This window comes from Pipistrellus kuhlii, unplaced genomic scaffold (assembly GCF_014108245.1).
Source record: "Pipistrellus kuhlii isolate mPipKuh1 unplaced genomic scaffold, mPipKuh1.p scaffold_m20_p_6, whole genome shotgun sequence".
NCBI classification, from domain to species: domain Eukaryota; kingdom Metazoa; phylum Chordata; class Mammalia; order Chiroptera; family Vespertilionidae; genus Pipistrellus; species Pipistrellus kuhlii.
The window spans coordinates 17707363-17732437 of NW_023425562.1; positions in this window are offsets into that span (position 1 = coordinate 17707363).

Consider the following 25075-nt stretch of genomic DNA (forward strand, 5'->3'; position numbering starts at 1 on the left):
TGACGTGCTATGTGTATCTACCCAACAGATATTTATGGAATGGCTGCTCTCCATTGGCCATTGTTTTAAGTGCGGAATGTGGTAGCAAACAATACAAAGCTCCCATCACAGGGAACTTTCAGTCTAAAGGGATAAAATAGAGAATAAACATGTAGTCATTTGTTACTTTACCATGAGCATTATTCCTCATGTTCTGTCTCTGGCCTGGGCCAGAAAAACCGCCACAAAGGGTTAATGCCTCTGGATGAAAGAGAGGACAGTGAAGTTATATCTGATGTCCTGAGGGCAGCCTAGCTCCTGGAAAAGAGTGGAAGCAGTTAAGCCGAGTACAGTTGTCCCTTTGTATCTGTGGAATATTTGTTTTAGGAACCCTTGTAGGCACCAAAATCTGCAGATGCTCTGAAATACTGTTTTTAGGCCATGGTTGGTTGAATCCACTGATACAGAACCCTTGGCTACTGAGGGCTGACTGTATGTCAATAGACACTCTACCTAGAGTATAGCTCCCTTCCCCACAAAGCACAGCGAGAGGAACAAGGGTAGGATTATAATTCACTCTTCCCAGACGTTGAGAGTGTAATTTGAGGGAGCTGACCCAGCAAAAGGAATATAATAACAAACAATTTTAAAATCACAATTTTTAATGGATATGACAACAATACAAGGCAACAAAAACAATAAATAATATCCATAGTAGAAAAAGAAAACTAATGGAGCAGAAACAAACTTTGAATAAGCATAATACATATCCTCAGGGAAGTAAGGTCATTTATTCCAAACATAAAAAAGGGCAGATATTTCTAAAGAAGAATCAGTTAGAGGTATTGGATGTGAAACAATGTAATTATTTAAATAAAGGATTCAATAGAAAATTTAAATAGCAGAATAGCTACAAAGCCAATTAATGGGCTGGAAAATCATATTGAGAAGATTATCCAGATTAAGGGGATGGCATGAATAGGCAGAGAGTATTTGAAAACATTTCAGAGACAAAGAAGGTCAAATTAGAATGCAAATATTTATTTAAAAGAGATTCCAGGAAAAAATAAGAAAACCGTGTAGAAAGGTAATCTTTGAAGAAAAAGCATTTTTCAGAACTAAAGGAAGGCACCTGACTTCAGATTAAAAATGCTTTCAGAGGGTGAGGAGCATATAATAAAGAAAGAAATAAAACTACACACCCAGACACAGCAAAGTGGGATTTAACAAGAAGCTTCACAAGTGAAAAGCAAATCACCTCTAAAGCCACAGGCATGAGATAGGATATCATAGTTCTCAAAAACAAGACAATGGGATCATGTGCTATTTGGGGTAAGGAGAAATAACTGATGCTAGATGATCAAGAAAATCTTTAGTTTAAATGATAGGATAAAATAAAATGTTTTCCCCATAACACTCTCAGAATTCATCTAAAGATTTTTTGAGCATATTCTTTAACAAGAATATTTATTTGTTCATGAGGAAGCAATAATTATGGAAAGCAAGAATAAATAAGGGCATTAAATGTTATTTGTTTTAATAAACAGTGATAAAAAAGGAACTATGTATATACAACAGGTAATCTACAGTTTAAGGTATCATCAAAACCAATGAAGTGAATTGTAATTGAGAAAAAAGGGAGGTAAAAGTCGGCCAAGGGTCTTGTCATTCAAGAATGGGAGACATGAGCATTAAAGAAATTGAGACACTGGCCATGAAAACAGAACTGTTTGCTTTAATAAAAGAATTGTAACCATCAGAAAAATACAATGAAGTATATATGTTTAAACAAACAATGGGAAATAAAAGAATGGAAGGGAGAAAGGAAACCACAAAGACCAATCTAAGCAATAAATATTGTTTTTAGAAATAGGCCAAAAGATAATGGAAACAAACCTTAATTCTTTGGTATTGAAATAAATGAAAATTGATTAAGGCACATATTTAGAAATATAGAATCAGAAAAGATAAAAAAATCCAGTAATTCTTTTTTAACTTAAAACTAAAGATAGATAAATATTAAAAATAAAGATATACAAAAAGAGCTAATAGGCAAACATGAAATAAAACAAGGCTAAGATAGTTATACTTTTAATATCAAACAAAATGGGATAAAAAGTATATAAATATTTATGTATATGCACACATATATAAAGAAAACAGCATAGAAAGGACTGGCATGTCTCAAGTGCTATAAAGGTGCAGCTTATAATTATAATTAATATTTTCAAATATTTTTTATTCATTTTTAGAGAGAGAGGAAGGGAGAGGAATAGAGAGAGCGAAACATGGATGAGAGAGAAACATCCTGCATACTACCTACTGGGGATCAAGCTCAAAACCCAGGTATGTACCCTGGCGGGGAACTGAACCTGGACCTCTTGCTTCATGGGTCGATGTTCAACCACTGAACTACACCAGCCAGACATTAATATTTTTATTGCAAGACAAATTATAGACATATCTCCTGTGCGGAAGAATTCCAAATATCTTGTGTAAATATTCTGCCCTTGAGGCAACAGAATATAACTCTCACTTGCAAGTGTGGGAGCTCCTTGTGTCTTCCTTCCTAAGAGTACAATATGTAGAAGGGGAAAAATTGTAACTTCATTGTGGAGAATCCTGATAAATACTACAGTAATCTCGTATCAACAGATGAACATGGCATTTTACCTCTGTGGACTTCCTCCCCAAATCCATAACACTAGTCTAATCATGAATAAACATCAGACAACTCCCAACTTAAAAATATTCTACAAACTACCTGAGTAGTAGAAGGTCTCAGACAATGTCACAGCCAAGTGAAGCTCGGGGAGACTTGCTGGTGAAAAGTTATATGGTATTCTGGATAGGATCTTAGAATAGAAAAAAATACACTGCGAAAAACTAAGAAAATTGAAATAGTGTATGAACTTTAGTTAGTAGTAAGGTATCAATATTGTTTATTAATTATAACAAGTGTACTATGCAAATGTAAAATGCTAATATTAGGGATACTGGTTATGGGAATTCTGAAATCCTCTGTATTATTGCCATAATTTTTCTGTAAATCTTAAACTGTTTTAAAAAACATTTATTTTAAAAATGTAAGCTTACAGGCTTTTGGTGTGTTTTTTTAGGGATCATAGTCTTAAATGTAAGAGCTAAGTCTATAAAACTTTTATAAGAAAACAGGAGTAATTTTTTAATTAGATAATAGCTTCTAGATATAACACTGAAAACATTAGCCCCCAAAAGAAAACATGGATTTTTTTCTTTTGGGGGTTACAACACCAAAATTAAATATTTTTTTACTTCAAACAATATATTAAGTGAAAAACCAACCCACTATCTAGGAGAAAATATTAGCAAATTGTTTATTTGATAAGGGAATTACATCCAGAATATGTAAGTAACTCATATAGCTCAATAATAAAAAGACAATCCAATTGAAAAATGGGCCAAGAACCTAAATAGACATTTCTTTAAAGAAAATATACACATTTGTATCATTAGTCATTAGAGAAATGCAAATCAAAATCACAATGAGATACCGGTTCACAATGACTGAATGGCTAAAATAAAATGTTGTTTTGGATGTGGAGAAACTGTACACTTGTTGGTGGAATTGTAAAATAGTAAAACTGCTTTGGAAGTTCCTCAGTTTGTCAGTTCCTAAAAATTTAAATCACAGAGTTCCCATATGATCCATGTGTTCCAATCTTAGTATATACCTGAGAGAAATAAAACACATGCCTATGCAAAAACCGTACCTTAATGATTACAGAAGCATTATTTGTAAGAGCTAAAATAAAGAAAAACAAGCCTGGCCAGTGTGCCTCAGTGGTTGAGCATTGACCCATGAACCAGGAGGTCAGGGTTTGATTCCTAGAACCTGGGCTTCATCCCTAGTGTGGAGCATGCCAGATGCAGCCTATCGATAATTCTCTCTCACCGTTGATGTCTCTCTCTCTCTCCTTTACTCTCTAAAATCAATAAAAAAAATTATTTTTTTTAAAAAAAAGAAACAATACCAATGTCTACCAACTCATGAATGTGGCATATCCATACAGTGGAATGTGGAATATTATTTGGCAGTAAAAAGAAATGAAATACTAATGGGTTCTGCAATATGTATAAATCTGGAAATAATTTTCTTAAGTGAAAAAAGCCAAACAGAAAAGACCAAACACAAATCATATTGTATGATTCCATTTATATCAAACTAGAGGCCCAGTACATGAAATTTGTGCATGGGGGTGTGGGGGAGGTTCCCTCAGCCTGGCCTGCACCCTCTCATAATCCAGGACTTCTGGCTTCTAACCATTGGCCTGCCTACCTGATTGTCCCTAGCCACTCTGCCTGCCTGCCTGATCACCCCTAACTGCTTGCCTGCCTGTCTGATCACCCCTAACTACTCGCCTGCCTGACTAATTGCCCCTAACCACCTCTGCCTAAGCACCCCCCACCACAGTTTTGTCCAGAAGGACTTTCAGAATTACCTCTGGAAGGTTATTCACTATCTGGTCTAATTAGCATATTATGCTTTTATTATTATAGATGTTCAGAATAGGAAAATCCATAGATACCAAAAGTAGATTAGTGGTTGTTAGAGGCTGGATGTGGAAGGGAATGAGGAGTACCTAGTAATGGGAATGGTTTCTTTTGGAGGTAAGGAAAATGTTCTAATTTAAGAAGTGATTACATTTGTACAACTCTGTGAATAAACTAAAATCCATAGAATTGTGCACTTTAAATAAGTGGATTTTATGGAAGGAATTCTATCTCAACAAAGTTGCACTATCTATCTATCTATCTATCTATCTATCTATCAATCTATCATCTATCTAACTATCTATCTTCTGTCTGTCTATTTATCTATCTATCTATCTTTATCTATTAAAGAAAGCATTTAGAAAAGTTGAAGACCACAAAGAGCATGCTTGATTGTATAAACAGAAAATCCATTTCTTCCTTGGCACACATGAAGCATTCTCAGAACCAATCATGCCTCAGGCCACAGAGGAATTTCAATAAATTCAAAGAGTCACTACTATATACACTATGGTCTTTGACCACCATGCCATAAAATTAGAAATGACTAATAAAACATGTTCAATATGCTCGGGTGAGTGATAAATATAATAATCATGCCTCTAAATAACTCCTGGGCTAAAAAGGAAATCAAAAGTAGAATTGTAAACTATAATAGCAAAATAAAATGAAAGCAGTATAAAATAAAATGTGTGCTATACTCCTAGAGAGTACCAAAAAGGAAATATATATCCTTAACTGTAATCATCAGAAAATAAGAAAGGCTGGAGATGCATGAGATTCAATTCAATAGGCCAGAAAAAGAGAACACATTTAAAGAAACAAGAAGAAATAAAATAATAAAAATGAGGCCAGAAATCGATGAAGTAGAGTACATGAAAATAGGATAATTTTGTAAATATCTGTTCTTTGAAAAAAACAGTTATAACAGATTTAATTGTAGCTAAACACATAAAGATGAAAAGAAGAAACATATAAGAAAATTCAATGAAAAATGTGAAAAACTGTAAAATATAGCAGATTCCCTAAAGTTACAAATAAAATGAACAATTATTATATGCTAAGAGATTAGAAAATTTAGGTAAGGAATACATTGCTAAAATGTGTCAAAATATGAGAAGGTAGAGAAAAACATGAAAGAACAATAGCCGTTAAAACTGAAATGGCCATAAAGAACAAATGCACACAGGACAAATACCTCCCTTCCCCTCCATCACATTTTCTGGCTCAGTTATTGGGTTAGTAGTTTCCCCCGCTTCAGTCCACATGTCAGACTGCTGTTGAACTGAAATTTTAAATAGAAAAGATGATTACAACCTATCCTACTTTTGGGTCATCTAACTCTGTATTGACTTTCTACAGACTTAGGGTCAAGTTCATACTCTTCAGCTTACTCTTTGCCCCAATAGTATTAAACTATATTTCCCAAATAGGTTATGTTTCTTTACATTTTGATGCCCTTGCCCATGCTTTTCCCATTCTCTGGAATACCACTTTCAACCATTTCATCAGATTACTATTTCTCATCCCTTATAGTTTAGCTCCAGAATTATCTTTTCCTGGAATAGTCAGCTCACCCTTACTTTAATTCAGCTTTACTCACTTTTAATTCTTGATTGCTCTCATAAATGTAAAACCAGCATCACTGGGCATAAAGAGAAAGCAGGTGGAAAAACAAGTAATTTTTAACAAATTTTAAGTGGGTACCATGGCTTGCTTTTGACTGTTCACCTGGGGTCTATTCTCAGCTTATTGAAAAGGATATTGCCATATGTTGGACAAGTAGTAAAAACAGGTGCCAAGCCAAGATTTTTATCTTTGATGTTACAGAAGGATTGCTAGGGAGAGAATTGTAAATGGAATGATTTTCTGAATTTCACTGGATATAAATTTGTCCCATACATAGCCGTACATGTATGGGACAAATTTATATCAGATAAATTTGTCCCATATTTGTCCTAAATTTGTCCCAAATTTATATCAGATAAATTTGTCCCATATTTGACTCAGATATTATTTCTGCCCTCAAGGAGTTCATGTAAGGTGCCAGCTTTACCTGGTATTTGCATTTACATATGGGCTCTTAAAGACAAAACACAACAGCCACCTAAACAATATGGACTGCTAAAAAATCCTGAGCAAATATCAAGCTAGAGGGAGCTAGTTGAGGGAAAATAGCACACTCTAACTTATACCTTGTAAATATGTGGTTGGCTGCCTGCTCCTGCATTTGATGGTGGCTATTGAGTCATGATTGTGGAGGGTGAAGCACTCTCCAAAGGCACATGTGAGAGTGAACTTGCATTGGCAAGTTTAATCCTGAACACAGAGGAAAGTCACTGATCTGCACAGACAGGCATTCTCCTTATTTTCCTTCAGGACTCCATGCAAGTCTCCTATAAAGTTTAATACTTGCTGAACAGAGCTACCATTTCCAATAAAGTGTGTGTGTGTGTGTGTGTGTGTGTGTGTACCTATCTATTGATATATAAGAATACATCAAATTTAAACTAATTTAATTTAAAACATGTTTTGCTTTTTGAGTTTCTTAAGTTTTTTTGATGGTGAAATTAATTTCAAATGCATTGTTGAAATGCACTTGGTTTTCACATCAAAAGCACCTCTGAATGTTCTCATCTTTCAGATGTAATTTCTCTCGTTTTAAGTTAGGGAAATTTCTTGTTACTATATGGAACATTGGTTTTATAGACACTCCAAACCTTAATAAAGTGAAAATTTTGGCAAAATATTTACTTTCAATTAAGTATCTCTGTGATCTGTAGAGAAATTTAATTAAACCACTACTTCTAAGCCACTAAGAAACGTCAGTAAGAAGGCAAACATTAAATCAGACTGCCTGTCTTGCAAATTATAAAGTCTCAAAGTGAAAATAATCATGGAAGTTATCAACATGGGTGGTAGAAAGCAAAGGCAAATCACAATTGGAGAGTGTTTACATAGCAGGATGAGGACATGGGAGCCCAGAAAGAATATTTAACATCAAGGTCAAGCCAATAAAACTAGCCGAGCAAAAAATCAGGATGTAGATCTGTCTGTCTCCAGATATGTTTTTGCAGTGCTTTCATGTTGATTTCACCCAGATGGTAACTCCTAGTACCAGCTGTAGTTCTTGTTCTCCATAACAAGCCGCATGCCTTTAAAAATGTTATCCCCACTCTCTTAAAAAAACACCTCAGGTTTATTCAAGTGTAATTTATGAGGTACATAAAATATAATTCACCTAATCTGTGTTCAATGAATTGTGACAAATATATTCCATCTTGTAACCACCACTACAAATCAGGATATATAGTATTTCCATGTACTCCAAAAATGTATCCATACTATTTCATCTTTGACAAGAGGGTGCAAACCCATTTTCCCCACACCCTGATGGACACAAGTATAAATCCTGCAAATGGCACAAGAAACCATTTAAAGGTAGCTAGATGAAAAGACAAACTGGCTTGGGATGCCCTGGGAGGAATAACACAATAATAGGATATCTTCCCCCTGCCCCACCCACTCACCAGAGCAAGGACACCAGATCTGGGGTCCCCTAACCATGACCTCGCCTGTGATGGAAGCCCAGATGGGCTCATTCCTCCCAAGATTGAACAGGGACCCCTCTGACAGCAGAGGGTGAAAGGAATTAAATAAAGACCTAGTGATAACAAGTAACCCCACGTGGGGTAGTTATTTTATGTTCATGGGTTTTGCAACTCAATTCTCGCACCCACAGACCCCATTACAAGAAGGTGAAATGGAGGAAAGGAATGAGGCCACAGCAAGCTGCCCAATCTGAGAAACCCCTTTATCTTTATCATCTGCCCTCTTCTGCTCAGAGACATTGAGGGCATCAAGGGGTTAATGGTAGGGAGATCACTCCATACAACTCCCACACCTAGAGACATGTGGAAGTCTTGCCTGGGGAAATTCCTTTTATACCTCTGGCAGTTACTAGTAGAAGCAACTGGTTGAGCTCCAGAGTACCAGATAACACAAACAGACCAAACAAATACTAAAAAGGCTCTGAAAATTAAACTGCCATTGGAACCACACCTACAAGGGTAAACCAAGGTCTACATGCTAAATCTCCATAGGGTGATTGTCATACAAATTAAAATATTTAATAGAACCCAGGGTCTTCTAATATAGCATATAATATGTTCAGAATACAATAAATAATCACCAGTCACACGAAGAACCAAGAATATGACAGCTTCTATGAGAAAAGATAATCAACTGATGCCAACACCAAAGCAAGTCATAGAGTAAGATATTAAAAGGATTTTAAAGTAGCTGTCACAAGACAGCTTCAGCAATCAATTACAAATTCTCTTGAAAAATATTTTTTGAAAGAGAAAATATCAGTAAGAAAAGAAGTTATTATAAAACAAGATGGAAATTATTGAGCTAAAAAATAAATAGAAAAAACTCAATAAGTGGATTCAATAGTAAAGTGGAGATGACAGAGGATAGAATCAATGAACTTGAGGACAGAACAATAGGATATACTCATTATGAAGAGCTGAGAGAAAGTAAACTGAAAAAGAAAAGACCCGAACAGAAACTCAGAGACCTGTATAGCAATAATAAAAGATCCAATATTCAAATCATTGAAGTCCCAGGAGAGGACATAGAGTGGGTCTGAAAATTCTTCAAATTTGGAGAAAGACACAAACCTACTGGTCAATGAACCTGAGAAAAACCAAGCAGAAACAATGCAAATAAATCTATACCAAAACACATCATAATTAAACTTTTGAATACTAATGTTAAAAACATTTCAACAACTAAATGGCAACCAGAGAGAATCTGACACTATATGTATGGGGACTATACATATGGGGACACTATTATGTCTACCATTAAAGACTGGCTTAAGTAAATTCTTCAAAAAGAAAGGAAATAATAAAAGAATGAATATTAGAACATCAAAAAACAAACAAAAAACAAAAACAAAAATACACACATGGAAAGCTAGATCCAGGGACAATGAAGCAGGCAACAGACCTATGTATTTCAGAGGGGAAGGGAGCAGGAAGAGCTTAACCAAAGAACTTATATGCATATATGTATAACCCATGGACTGGCAAAGGTGAGGTGAAAGCCTGGGGAGGGGGTTGAAGTAGGATGGAGGGAGTCAAAGGGAAACAAAAAAGGAGCATTTGTAAAACTTTCAACAATGAAGATACATTTTTTTAAAAATGACATAGCCACAGGTTCCTAAAACTAATTTAGTATGGAATGAAAAGCTCAATTTTTAATTGAAAATGTCATTGACATAAATATAGATTCATATGCTGTAACCAAGAAATCCTACACAGTTGCAAGAAATAGTATAGAGTGATCCCTTTACATTTTGCCCAGTTTCCTCCAAGATTATATTTTGTCAAACTATAATATCATGAGCAGGGTATTAACATTGATCTACCTTTTGATATTCATCTCTGTTATTGCATATATCAAAAGTTTGTTCTTTGAATTGCTGATTTGTATTTCATAGTATGGATTTACCTACCATAATGGTGTTTTTCTCCTCACCCATTTAGCAGTTGAAGGACATTTGAATTATTTCCAGCTTTTGGTAATGAACAAAGCTGTAATAAACATAAATATATGTTGTGTGAACATTTCTTTTCATTTTACTTGGGTAAATACCTCAGAGCCATATTGCTAGATTGTATGTATGTCATGCTTGCCTATTAAATGTATGTGCTTTCCAGTTTCTTTGTATCCCTGTCAGCATTTGTATTGTCTGTATTTTCTTCCTTCCTTCCTTCCTTCTTTCCTTCCTTCCTTCCTTCCTTCCTTCCTTCCTTCCTTCCTTCCTTCCTTCCTTTAAAAATATATTTTTATTGATTTCAGAGAGAAAGAGAGAGAGAGAGAGAGAGAGAGAGAGAGAGAGAGAGATGATGATGATGATGATGATGATGATGATGATGATGATATGATGATGAGAGAGAATCACTGATTGATTGCCTCCTGAACACCCCACACTGGGGATCAAGCCTGCAACCCAGGCATGTTCCCTGACCAGGAATTGAACTATAACCTCCTGGTTCATAGGTCAACTCTCAACCACTGAGCCAGGCTGGCCAGGGAGTATTTTAATTTCTTTAATTTTAGCATTTCTAGTAGTTGTTTCGTGTCCATCCCATTCTGCCCCACACTTATCTAAGATCTTTTAGAACAATGGAGTGATGTATAATACATAAAAGTGGTGGCAAGATACCTAAATGCTTGTTAGAGAAAACTCATAGTCCTCTACATGATATTGAAAACATTCTATCACTTACCCTTAGATAACTTTTCTGGTTCCCTCTGTAACTACCTTTCTCAACTATAACTATACCAGGTATTCTTTCTTCTTGCCTTCTTGACATTTTCTAAACTTCTCAGGAAATACTTTTTCGTAGCAGTATTATTTTTACAGTTATGTAAAAATTAAATTTATTGGAGTGACATTGCTTAATAAAATTATATAGGCCTCAAGTGTATGTGTCTGTGATACATGATCTGTATATTATTTGCCTACCACCCAAAGTCAAGTCTTCTTCTATCACTATGTATGTGACTCCCTAACCTTTTACTACCACTCACCCCCTTTCCTCTCTGGTAACCACCATACTGTTTATTGTTTGTGTACATGAGTTTTATTTGTTTATTGTCCTTGTTTGTTCATTTGTTGCCTTCAGTTTCATATTCCACCTATGGTCCAGTCTCAATTTTATATTTCAAGATCCAAATCAAATTTCTATATTTCTCTGCTACTTAACATTGGTATGAATAGGGGCCTTAGTCCCTTGCTTTGTTGTGAAAGTACTTTATGTTTGTTTCTACTGAGTAACTGGTAATTGGCTTGTTGTGTTACAGGCCTCTGTTTTGGGAGGAATGCTTTTCTGTTTGTCTATGGGCAGTTGCTAAAGAGATGGAAGCTGGATCTTATTTTTCTTTGTATTCCCTAGAACCTAATAGCAACGCTATTTCCTAAGTTGAATCTAATAATGTTGATGCTTTGCAATATCCAGAAGTGTTCTATGAAACCTTAAAATTACTTTCCCTGTGGTTTATCAAATTTACAGTTTCTATGACCTGAAAGAAGATGCTGAGAGAGTGTCTTTGGTGTGTTTCTCCCTAACTGTTCTCCATGTGATAGGCACCTCTACCTCTAAGCCAGTGTTTCTCAACCAAGTTGGTCTCAGGCCCCTACTGTGAATCTATGGTTCTTGTTTTGCTACTGCCCTAAGGCCAAAATTACATTGTTGTGTGTGACTTTATGGAGTTTGTATTATGATAGCAATAAGTATTTTGAATGTGCCTTTTCAAACTACATGCATTTCCTGGTCACAACCCCCATCCCAACCTACCCCACCTTATCTTGGAAATAAGTGCTCTGAACCACTGTTCTGAATGCTGACAAATCACAGATTGCATAGGAAATGTTCAACCCTTCTATGAAGAATTTGAGGACCCAATTTGAATCCACATGAAATGTCAAACACAGTGGGTCTTCACTCGGTGCCACAGGGAACAGATGTATAAGGGATGCTCTGATCCCTTGGCAATGCTGTTCTAAGAGATGGCCAACCTAAACAAGTGTGTATTGCTTGATTTAGATTGTCAAGAAAAGTAAAACACAAAATTTAAAATATTTATAATAATAAAAGCGTAGTATGCTAATTAGACTGGACAGCCGATTGACCTTCTGGACAAAGCCAGGGCTGCGAGGGCTGAGCCCCTTGCATAATTTCATGGATTGGACCTCTAGTTATCACAGAAAACTGGCAACTCCCTCTCCCACGCATATGTCAACAAAAGAAGCCAAAATTGAAAAACACTGCCCTAAATGATTTTCCCCCACTTTTCCCTCACTCTTTGAAAATGTAGGAATTCCTTACCATGAAGTTTGCCTATTCTAGAATTGCAAGACTAAGTGAATTTCTTGCTGCAGTCTCTAATGTGAATGGCTAATTTCTCTTTTAATAAAGAAGTATCTTTCTATAATAAAAGAAAAGGAGTTTGGTGTGCAAGGTTTGCATTAGGGATCAGTAACCTTGGGAGGGAGGGGAAGTAGAACTACAATGCAGTCTTACCTGGAGCCTTAGCTAACCCGAGAAGGTTCACTCCACAGGTGTCCCATGTCGGGCTGAAATGGCTGGGTCTTGATAGCTTCATCTCAAACAGTCATTTGGATGGGCTGATCCCAGAAAGGCATGAATTTGGGTGAGATGTGTCTGTCTCTGCGGCTGAATAAAATCCATAACAGTCAACAATCAGAGGCTGTCTGCTATTGGGTAAGGTGACAGTCTTTCCTTGGAGGGGATCTGGGTAGCAAATATCCTGGTTTACACAATTAATAACAGTAGCTAATATTTACCATGTGCCAGCATATTCTCACCTTCTGTCTCTGAAGTAGGTATTATTATTCTCTCTCTCTCTCTCTCTCTCTCTCTCTCTCTCTCTCTCTCTCTCTCTCTCTCTCTCTCCAGATGAAATAACAGGCTAAAAGGGGGTAACTGGTTTGTGCAAGTCCTATGATATGTCTAAGTAGTAGGGCTTGGATATAACCCAATGCTGAAGCATTTAACTCTAATGGTATACTGTGCAATCTACACGGTACTTAACTGAAATGCCTTGAAACTAGTTAACCCTCATGCAATGAGTAGTTTTCTGTTAAGTAGAAAAGGAATGCCTATTTGCCTCCCATCATATTTTATTTAGCAGAGCCTTATTTTGTTTATTTGAGCCAAGTGTGGTGTGCCCTGATATGAGGAGAATTTTCTTTTTGGTCTTCTGCAAATTCATAGAGTAGCTAGAGGTCTGGTGCACGAAATTCATGCACTGGTAGGGTCCCTAGGTATGGCCAGCAATCAGGGCCAATCAGGTTCCCCGCCTCCCCTCCTCCCCATCTTCCCCTTCCCTAGCTCCCTCAGCACCCACTGCTGCCACTGGTTGCTGCCCCCCCCTCCATGTTCTGTGCTGCCCCTTGATGGTCAGCGCACATCATAACGGGCAATTGAACTCGAGTTCTCTCAGTAGAACTCCCGAGGGGACACTTTGCAAATTAGCCTTTTATATCTATAGATATGTGACTGGGCCAATATTTGAGGTGAGTCGAGTCATGATTTAGCCCATCTTCCTACCATGTTTATGTTAATGGAACACACGGATTGAAGTTCTCAGAAGCTGAGGGGAGCCAGAGCATGGCCATCAGCATTTTGAGGCTATCCAATTTATAACTTTCTAGAAACTCAGATGAAAGCATAGCAGTCACATCGTTGCTCTTAGCTGAAGAGGTTTTCAAGATAATAATTCACCTCTAGCTTTCTTTGCAGCTGTAGATAACAATGTCAATTAGCACTGACCTTTGATGGTGGACCTCATCATCCCTCAGTTATCTTTCAATTTATATTAAATAACCAAATGAACTTTGGACAGGTGCGATTTGAAAAACTTTTTCTGGGCCTTCCTAATCTTATATATTTCTTGACAAGTTAATAATAAATATGTATATTTTTTATAGTAGAGATTTCCAATGTATTATCTTTATTTTATGGATAACTCCAGTAAAATAAAGATAGACTGTCCCAGTTATGATTAGAGGTGATAATTTGCAGGCTAAGTGTGTTGTCATGGATACCCAAAATCCCCTCTCTCTTGCGCGCGCCCCCCCCCCCTCCCATGTTCCCATCCCCTCCTCCCCGACTCAGGCCTGAAGTCAGGGATTAATCCTGAGGTGCTTTTTTTCAATAGCACCAGCTGTCCAGAGGCTGAAAGGCGTGGCAAATTACAGCATTATTAGAGTGAAATGGTATGGCTAAGCTAATTATTTGTGGGCTTTAGACACAGGTGTTCATAAAAGGCTGAACGTGCACTCCTAATCAAGTCTGATTGGGCCCGAACAACAGCCCAGCATGAGACTATCAAAGAGTTGTTTATGGTGTCGCTCATTTAAATAATAAAAGAGGCCACTGTAGGCCTTCTGCTCAGTCTGGGTTTAATGTTGCTCTGAGTTTGTCCTTACAGGTAATCATCTGAGGTGCTTTCCTTTGGCTTAGTGAAGTCAGGAAGATCTGTTTTCTAATACTATTTTACTTGAGAGTCACCAAGCAACTTGGTATATTTTGGCCATTCCATGACAATTTCCAGTTACTGCTGCTTTTAGTGCATGTAACAACTTCACAGAACTGAAAATTGGAACTTCATTACAAACGTTATATTTTGATATTTTTACTAATTCAAAGAGTTGTTAATTCCCCAAGTATTTCTATTTTATTACTTATAACCATTTTCCGATAATTTTTGTGCTCATAATATAGTAGTGAGTTGATTAAAAAATATAATTTTAAGTTTTTCCTCATTTAATAGTACTTGGCTCATCTAATATCTCTGTGTATTAATGGTTGTTGAAATGCATATTTGGAGGGAAATGTTACAGGGATCCATCATGGCTTGAAATATTGTGTGATAAATAATAAAGCAGACCTAAATTCACCTATATTTCCTAATATTTTTTAAATTAATAAAAAGAATGTCTATAGGCCATAAAGAACTTTATATTGAAGTTAAGAAATAGCACTTACACATCTATTTATCTTCCAAATAATAATGATGTAATAGATTCATTACCCTGACACTCCTTAATAAGAAATAGGTTTGTCTATTTTAGTTTTCTATGGATAATATAGTGAGTGCATATTTTAGAAAGTGATACAATTAGCACTGTTATATAATAATTTTGAAATACCTAGTAGATACTTTGCTTTACACTTTTTTCACTCCACATACTCACAAGGGTTTATAAATTTATAAAATGTGAAAACATATTTCTTTAGAGAAACAGCTTAGAGCAGTGATCAGCAAACTGTGGCTTGCGAGCCACATGTGGCTCTTTGACCCCTTGAGTGTGACTCTTCCACAAAATTCCACAGCCTGGGTGAGTTTCTTTTGAAGAAGTGGTGTTAGTAGAAGTTTAAGTTTAAAAAATTTGGCTCTCAAAAGAAATTTCAATCGTTGTACTGTTGATATTTGGCTCTGTTGACTAATGAGTTTGCTGACCACTGGCTTAGAGTATCACAATTGGATGAAGATGAATTTACTTACACTCTGGAGGCAGAATGAACTGTTAAGAGAGACAGATGATCTCATAAATGTGTCTATGTGTAGATCAATATGATGGAACCATCTATGGGTGTGGATATGCTCTTGGATGATTAAAAGCACCTGTTGTGTCTCTGAGTCAATTCAGTTAGGGTATTCTTCCTCCCTGCTGTTTTATGCAAGGGAAGAGGGTGGGAGTCTGTAGTTTCAGGATATAATTATGTAGCCTTTAAAGAATGGTGACTAGTAGCTTTTGCTATAGGTTATCTGAAGACACAAGACTTCTATATATACAGGTATAAAGCAAATATATTACGTTCTACCCAGATCAATAAATATTGTATACAGGCAACAGTATTCTCAGAAGTGATTAGAGGGATAACTTGGCAGTGGCCACCTTGAACTTGCAATGGTTGTATGAATTATCTATCACTCAGCTAAAATTCAACAGTTATCTACCAAACATCTACTATGTTTACAGCTCTTCAAGAAGAGCTTAGACACAGTTTACTACCAGCACTAGTTGCTTTTCTAATAATAATATATATAGCTTTCATCTTTCATAGTTCTGAGATATAACTATTTAACCATTTCTGAGAAACATAACTATATCTTTATTCTTTGTGGCCCTGTAGAAGAAAAAAATGCCTACACAATGTGTGTGTGTGTGTGTGTGTGTGTGTGTGTGTGTGAGAGAGAGAGAGAGAGAGAGAGAGAGAGAGAGAGAGAGAGAGAGAGAGAGAGAATAACATCTTTAGTAAAAGGGGTTTGAAGACCTCTGACAATGGCTCAGCTGGTGTAGCTGAGTAGTTGAGCATTGACCTATGAACCAGGAGGTCACAGTTTGATTCCCATTCAGAGCATATGCCAGGTTTGTGGGCTCAACCCCAGTGTGGAGCATGCAGGAGGTAGCTGGTCAATACTTCTCTTTCATCATTGATATTTTTTTTTTCTCTCCCTCTCCCTTCCTTTCTGAAATAAATAAAAATATATTAATAAAAAGGAGTTATCTGAGCACCTGTTAACAATCAGGAGTGGATAGCATGTATAATGTAGCAGCAAACTCTCAAAGGCTAAATATAAAAGGTTATTTCTGCCCATGTACTATGTTTGTGTAAATGAGCAGGTGATTCTGCTCATTTTAGGCTTTCAGGGACCAGAGTGATGGATGCTGCACCTTGATTCCTGCTTCTATGATCACCATAATAGAAGGAAGGTGAATCATGAATGGTCTCTTAAAGTTTATGCACTAGTGACACAAGATACTTATGCTTACATTTTATTAGCCCAACAAATCATATGACAAAGCTTAAATTCAAAAGATAGTATTCAGAAAGCAGAGAACAGAAAAATATTTAGTGAGCATAAATAATGATCACTACAGCACCCTCCAAATCACTTGTTGCAAGTGAATTCTTTATAAACTAGAGCAGCTCAAAAACTACATAATTAACTAGTACTAATTAAAATTGGAATTCATGGAAATAGAAGAGATTGTATCAAGATAGCAGATATGCATCTACCCTTTCTTCTGTTATAAACCACCCAAAATGACAGAAATAAAACAAACAAACAAACAAACAGGTATTTTTACACTTCTTAATATTAAATATTTATACTACAAATAAAAAAGTTTAAAATTTAAATTTAATGAAATGGCTTAAACCTTCAACTAAGGTGATAAAAAATATAAAATAAACATGAAGGGAGAGCCTTAAAGAAAACAAATTTAAAATATATTGATAATAGTAATAATGAAATTGAAAATATTAAATCAGTAAGTTTGATCTGTTAAAAATTGTTTTTAACACATCAGTAAAATAAAAAGCCTCTGATAAATATGACCAAGTAAAAAAAAGAAATAATAAATAATAAACAATCTTAGATATGAAAATAAGTATACATGTAGATATGACTACACAGAGAAAATTTAAAACAAGTGGAGTAATATTTTCAACTCTATGCTTTAAATTTGTTAGTTATGCCAGGACCGGTTTGGCTCAATAGATAGAGCGTTGGCTTGGGGACTCAAGGGTACCGGGTTTGATTCCGGTCAAGGGCATGTACCTTGGTTGCGGGCATATCCCCAGTAGGGGTGTGCAAGAGGCAGCTGATCAATGACTCTCTCTCATCGATGTTTCTAACTTTCTATCTCTCTCCCTTCCTCTTTGTATAAAATCAATAAAAAATATATTTAAAAAATAAATAAATAAATTTGTTAGTTACTTAAATTAACTCCTGAAAAGATAGAAAACTAAAAAGACAACTGTAGAAAAAAATGAAAAGGCAGTCATATCTTCACCTTAAAAAAAGGCACTAAATTCAAATAACTTTGTGAAAGAGCTCTATCAAACATTCATAAAGAGAAAAATATCTATATTTTATGGCCCATTCCAGAAATGGCTTAAAGCATCCTAATTTCCCCCAAGCCAGATAAGAGAAATTCACACTTACAGAGAGAAGAGAAATTCAGAACCAAATATCACTTATATATGAAACCTTGTATATCTGGGAGAAACTCTAACCCCCTAAGGGGATAAGCAGTTGGGCCAAAATGGACCACAAATGATAACAGGGACTAATCTAAAGGCAACTATCAGTTTACCAAGCTAACATTTATCTCTCCAGGTTGCAAGTAGTAATCAGTAGACTGAATAAAGCACTGTGTTTGAAATTCTTGTAGCTAAAACTATTTTTAAATATATTTTTATTGATTTCAGAGAGAAAGAGAAAGAAATATCAATGATGAGAGAGAACCATTGATTGGCTGCCTCCTGTACAACCCCTACTAGAGATTGAGCCCTTAACCCAGGCATGTGCTTTGACCAGAAATTGAAAGGTTCATAGGTCAGTGCTCAACCACTGAGCCAAACCAGCTGAGTTGGAAATATTTCTAATGGACCCATATTCCAGTGGTAAACCAACACTGCATGTCATATTTAAAAGTGAAAGATTTGATGCATTCCTATAATATTCTAAGACAATTCAAGAATGACCACTGCCACTTCAAATACTAATAATACAAATAACTAATATTTATTAATTCTTATTATTTATTATCTATCAAGAACTATACTCATCATTTCACATATTTAATCATTTAATCTTCACATTGGATCTTTGAGGAAGATACTTATATCCCCATTAGAAACCCAGTACACAAAATTCATGCACTCAGGGGTGGGGGTGAATCCCCTCAGTCTGGCCTTTACCTTCTCTCAGTCCAGGAGCCCTGGGGGGATGTTCACCTGACACCTTAGGCCCACTCCCTAATCTGGCAGTCAGACATCCTTAGTGCTGCTGCAGAAATGGGAAAGGCTCCTGTCACCACCACTGCGCTTGCCAGTCAAGAGCCTGGCTCAGGGCTTCAGGCTGAGCGGGCTCCTCCTGGAGCCCAGTGACCACCAGGGAGCAGCTCCCGCTTGAGTGTCTGCCCCCTGGTGATCAGTGTATGTCATAGTGACCCGTAGGCCTGCTGTTTGGTCCATTTGCATATTAGCCTTTTATTATATAGGATTTTAAAGATGAAAAAAGGGAAGCAGAAAGAGATTATTATCATTCACTTTAGTTAGCAGTGAGCCAGGACTTGTACCAGAACCTGGTTCTAGTATGTTTTTCTCACGCACAAGCCCATTTATTTGCTTTCCACACACTCAGGCTTGCATTACCGGGTGCCTACCGGCTGTAGCTCCCCGATGCCCAGGATATCCCTGTGCCTGAGCTTGTCCCACCCACAGGTGTGCCATGTCTTTCCAAATCCGTTTCTTCCACGCCCTCAAAGGCGACCCAGGCTGCAGAGGCCTGTAGCTCGGCACACCTCCTGGCATTGATTGCCCCGGTCCCAGGCTCAGGTGGGCTGGCTGCGCTGATGAGCCCCACGCGGTGCACAGAGGCACGTGGGCGTGGATGCGGGACCCGCGCGGTGGCTGCTCGGATTCAGGCAGGCTGGGCGCACTTGCCTGCCCCTGTTCCGTGGGCGTGGGGCACAGGAACAGGGCACAGGAGCTGGGCTCTGCTTTGTTCCCGTCCTTGGTCCTTGTTTGCAAGTCAGGCATCACCTGGGCCAGTGCTGCCCTGGGCATGAAGGGTTGCAGGACTGCTCTCAAGGCCACCTCCTTCTCCAGGAAGCCCAGTACCTTGTCCTGCGCCGCAGCCGCTGCCACACTTTCTGTGCCTTGCTCTTTCTTGCAGGACGGTCTTCTATTTATTTTATTTTTATTTAGTGCCAAATGTACTCCAGGATGGCCTAAGGCCCAAACAGGAAGTCGTCTAAGATGACCATGGGCTTGTGGCCCGGTTGCCCAGAGAGGCAGCAGCAGCTGAAGCGCTTGCCAGCTTCCTGGCCCTGAGGAATGTTCTGGGTTCTGTAGCCTTGGCCAGAAGCCACCGTGACCCTTCCCCACCCCCTCCTTTGCATGGTAAGTGCAGCTGCAGCCCTCGCTGTGCCTGTTCCCCTCGCAAACACACCTGGTTACTTAGGGGCTTCTTCAGCTGCGGCCCATCAGCCAGGCTGTTCTTGATGGCGTCTTCCTGCTACATCTTCCCCCATCCTTTTCCTGTTCGGTTTATTCCTTATATTGAAAGTTGGTGATTTATATGACAAGTCATTTCTTGCCTTTTATCCTGTTTGACCATTGCTCTCTTTCACTTGCAGCATTTATACACTTTGCATTTAATGTTTTATTTCCATAATTGGATTTAAAGCTACCATTTTAGTAGTTTTCTATGTTCTGCCTGTGCTTGGATCCTTTTGCCCTCTGTTCCTGCCTTCTTTTGTGAAAGTACATGTTTGTTTTGTGTGTTTTTTCCTAATGAATCGTTCTGATGAGCTCACCATAAATACTTTTGTCCTATAAAAGAGTAATTTTCCCCAGTGTGCAAACCGTTTGCCTGGGTAATGCAAACTGCAAAAATTTCTATAAGATGATGGTGGAGTTATGTATTAGTTCACAGTCCTGTCTTCCTGCTTCCTGTGTGTGACTCTGCTTGAGTAAACAGTTATGTTATGTTGGTTGAGGTCACCTCAGCTCTCAGCCCAAGCACTAAGTGTAATTTACCCACAGAGTTAGAGAATGGATCAGGTATGGCATTGTTACATACTTGAATATTGTACAGCAGTGAAATTAATGTAGCAATATGAGTTGACATACAAATGATGAATTTCAGCCCAGCCAGTGTGGCTCAGTTGGCTGAGCATTGTCCCATGCACCAAGAGGTCACCCGTTCAATTCCAGGTCAGGACACATGCCCTGGTTGCGGCTGATCCCCAGTGGGGAAAGGGTGTGTGTAGGAGGCAGCCGATCAATGACTCTCTCCCTCTCCCATCCTCTTTCTATAAAATAAAATAAAAAATTTAAATGATGAATTTCAAAAACAGTGGGAAAAGGGAAGTTGATAATAAATACATAGAATGTGAAATCATGTCAAGTCCAGAAAGCATAAGCAGTGAAACTATAAATGAAAACAGGAATGATGAAAACAATTCAGAATCATTCCTTGCCCCTTCTTCCATAGATAAGAAAAGGGAATGGAGAGGGAGTGTCACAGTGAGAGTTTCTTTCAGTGGCAGTGCCCATTTCTTAGGGCAAGTGGACTGATTTGTGGTTCTTCAACTTATAGTTGTTTAAATTCTGTATCCATTACATGTTTTTTATTTTTAAATATTGATTAAGAAGGCAAAATGCCAATCTTGTATGCTACCGACTCCATAGTCTCACCCTTGTCCCTTTTCCAATCAAGTAGCACTTGGCATTCATTCACCAGTGAATCCCAGTGTTTTCCCATTGCAGCCCCACTTCAGCCCTCAGTTTTCTCTCTGCAGGACAAGCAGAAACTGTTTCTGTGACCACACAAGTTCCTTACAGAAATAAGATGCATTGATTTTATAACTATACTAGAGGCCCATTGCATGAAGAGTCTGCAGGCTTCTCGCCTACTCTGGCTGGAATCTTCCCTTAGCTCTGTCTGGAGTGCTGCTCCTGTAGCTCCATCTGCCCCCCATACCCCTACCCCCTCATAGCAGGCGTCCAGGAGTGGCAGGAGCAGGGCTACTGCCATCATTGTCCTGCTAATTTGCATATTCCTTCCTGATTGGCTGGTGGGCGTTGTGGAGGTGTGCTCAATTTACATATTGTAGATGTGAAAATGCCAAATGCAGATTTCTTACTTTTGATTGATTATATTTTAATTACTCATTTGTGATTCTAAGACTTTAATTAGGTAGAATCTTAAACAGATTCAATAGATTTTTCAGGTTGGTGGTATGAATAAAGATCAAGAAACACCCCTTCTTTTCACTGGGTGAGTAGAAATATAAAGATGTTAACCTTTTTTCCTCCCCATAAAAAGCTTTTCCTGGATTTCAAGATTTTTCATGTGTATAATTTTTATGTTTTTCTAATGGATGAGTTGCTTTTGTAAAGACTACAGCTTTCAAGAGCCTGGGAACTGGATTAAGTCTCCTTTCTCCTTCAATGCAGGAATTAATTCATCTTTGATTTCTCTCTATCTAGTTAACATTAATATCTGCTACAGGAAAGATTTTCACAGATATCTTTTTAGCAAACCATGTTTCTCTGTGATTTTCCACAAGCCAGCATTTCCCATCATGGAGCTGCTGTTATACCCATCCATCAAGGTCAGCATGTGTGATACAGGAAATCATGTGCAGAGCTGTGGGAACCTGGGGATTCTTGTTAATAAACTTCAGTCGCCCCGCGAGGGCACCAGCCTCTGACAGCCTGCCCTACCCCACACCCCTTGCATCCCCCTTCCCCTAAAACCCCACTGGACACTCCTCAGTCTTCCCCTATGATCCTTGCCCTCAGAATGCTCAGACCACAGTTCCCAGGTTCAGGCGGCTCATTTCCTAAAGATTCCGATTTCCTGGCAAGAAACATTAAGAGGAAGGGCTAGGGCCAGCTGACTCTCACAGTAAGTCCCCCAAAGACTCCAGGCCCACTGAAACCCTCTTCAGATGCTAATATTCACACGGAGTGCCTATGGCCCCAGCTGGCCTTCACCTGCAGCCCTGACAGGCAGGGGCCTCCTGGGTGAGGTCCTGGTTTCCATAAAAATAGGAAGGGCTCACGTGGTGCATAGCAGCGACCTAGCCCAAGCTATAAAATTATTTCAAGTCAGCTTCCAGCCAGCGAAAACTAATTGCTGTGAACACAAAGCCCAAGCAGGAGCCCTCTGTCTCCATTTTTTTTTTTTTTTGTAATTCACTGGAGACCAAGTAGCTCGAATCCTCTGCTAATGCCCACATCTAAAAGTAAATGATGCCACCGAATTTAAGATGCAGCCATTGTGAATATTCAGCTATAGCTTCAGCACAGGAGAAATGTGGTACGTGGCAGCGTGAAAATATAAACGAGCCATTTAAAATTGTCCCAGGATTCCCTTAGTGTTATTGGGATTTCTTGTTTAAATGTAGCTGTTATTCTTGCAGGTCTTATGGCTGATTTTCTGTGATGGTTGGGTATAGTTTGCAGCCCATTCATTCTATTTGTAAAACAGACGTGTGAAGGAAATATTATTAAGTTCACCAGCATATTGCAGGGTTCGGCTAGTCAGTTTACACTACATACAAGCCAGGAAGACTTCCTTGATGCCCTTTTTGGGAACTGGTTTAGAGGAGAGCTACACAGAAATCTGTTTCCTGTCCATTCCTTCTTCTCACGTGTCTAGTATGTAGGGTATCCGTGAGGGCAGCAGGGTGCTCCCCTTACCAGACCTCACAATTCTGTTCTTTCCAAACTTGTAGCTAATTCATGAGATTCTTTGATTAAAGAAAATCATGACTAAAAGCAGCAGTTTCCTTGCCCTTTAAAGTATAGAAACCCTTTTTGACATTAAAAAAGGACACATTCATTCAAGATTTCAGGTGACTTTTAGTTTCTATTGCTTTAGAATATATTAGGTCTAGTAATAATTAATGTCGTTTTCTAATACTTTTTTAAATCGAATTTATTTAAACAATACAACAAAATTTAAATCAACAATATAGTTGCCGTTGTTTTCTACTACTTGTGCCCAATGCTCAGGAAGCATTTTAATCCCTCTGTTGTAAAATTCTTGTGATTTTGATGCAAAAAATTCGGTCAATGCATTTTTGAGGCATTCTTCATTATTAAATTTTTTTCCAAGAAGAAAGTTTTGCAAAGAACGAAACAAATTGTAATCGGAAGGGGCAATATCAGGAGAATATGCAGGTTGAGGGAGAACTTCCCATTCCAACTGGCGCAGTTTTTCAGCAGTGATTCTTGCAGTATGCGGTCGTGCGTTATCGTGGTGAAGAATTACGCCCTTCCGATTAATCAGCGCGGGTTCTTTTTCTCTTAAAGCTTGGGCTAACCTTTCCAATTGGGCACTATACACTGCACTTGTAATGATTTGGGTAGATGGTAAAAGTTCATAATGAAGAATTCCTTTAGAATTCCACCAAACACACAACATCACTTTTTTCGCATGCAAGTCAGGTTTTGGCGTGGGCTGCGGAGCCTCATTTTTGTCCAACCATTGAGGCCGCCTTTTCAAATTAACATACAGCACCCATTTTTCATCTCCAGTAACAATTTGCTCTAAAAACGGCAAACGGTTTTGACAAGAGAGGAGCGAACTGCAAATTGTGACTCTGATTACGGTTGTTGTCGGTCAACTCATGAGGAACCCATTTTCCAAACTTTTGGACTTTGCCAAGTGCACGCAATTGATTGGAAATTGTTTTTTGTGAACAATTTAAAGTTGTCGCAAGCTCTTGTTGGGTAATTTGAGGATTTTGCACCAAAAGAGCTTGAAGTGCTTCTTGATCAAAATTGGACACACGGCCTCGACCACTCTTGTCATCTAACGAAAAATTTCCCTCGCGAAATTTCTCAAACCATTTTTTTAAATATATTTTATTGATTTTGTACAGAGAGGAAGGGAGAGAGATAGAGAGTTAGAAACATCGATGAGAGAGAGTCATTGATCAGCTGCCTCTTGTACACCCTACTGGGGATATGCCCGCAACCAAGGTACATGCCCTCGACCGGAATCGAACCCGGGACCCTTCAGTCCCCAAGCTGACTCTCCATCCATTGAGCCAAACCGGTTTTGGCAACTCTGGCATTTTCTGGTGCTAACTGCATCTTGACCAAGAGCACTACAGATGTTTTTTGCAGCCTCACTTGCTTTTCTTCCTAATTGGAACTCATAAAGCATTTAGTGCCAAATATGCTCTTCATCTGCCATCTTCTTAGCCCTAGTTTTGCAACAAAAACCAAACACAAACTTTTTCAAGCAAAACTTGTTAACTGCACTTCACATGTTCTGTAGATACCACGTGTTTGAAGGTTATGTCAATACAAGTCAACGCCAAGCAAGATTTTAAACGAATGTTTAAAAACGACATTAATTATTACTAGACCCGATACATGAATAATATGAATTCAGTAACTTCTTACAGTTAACTTAT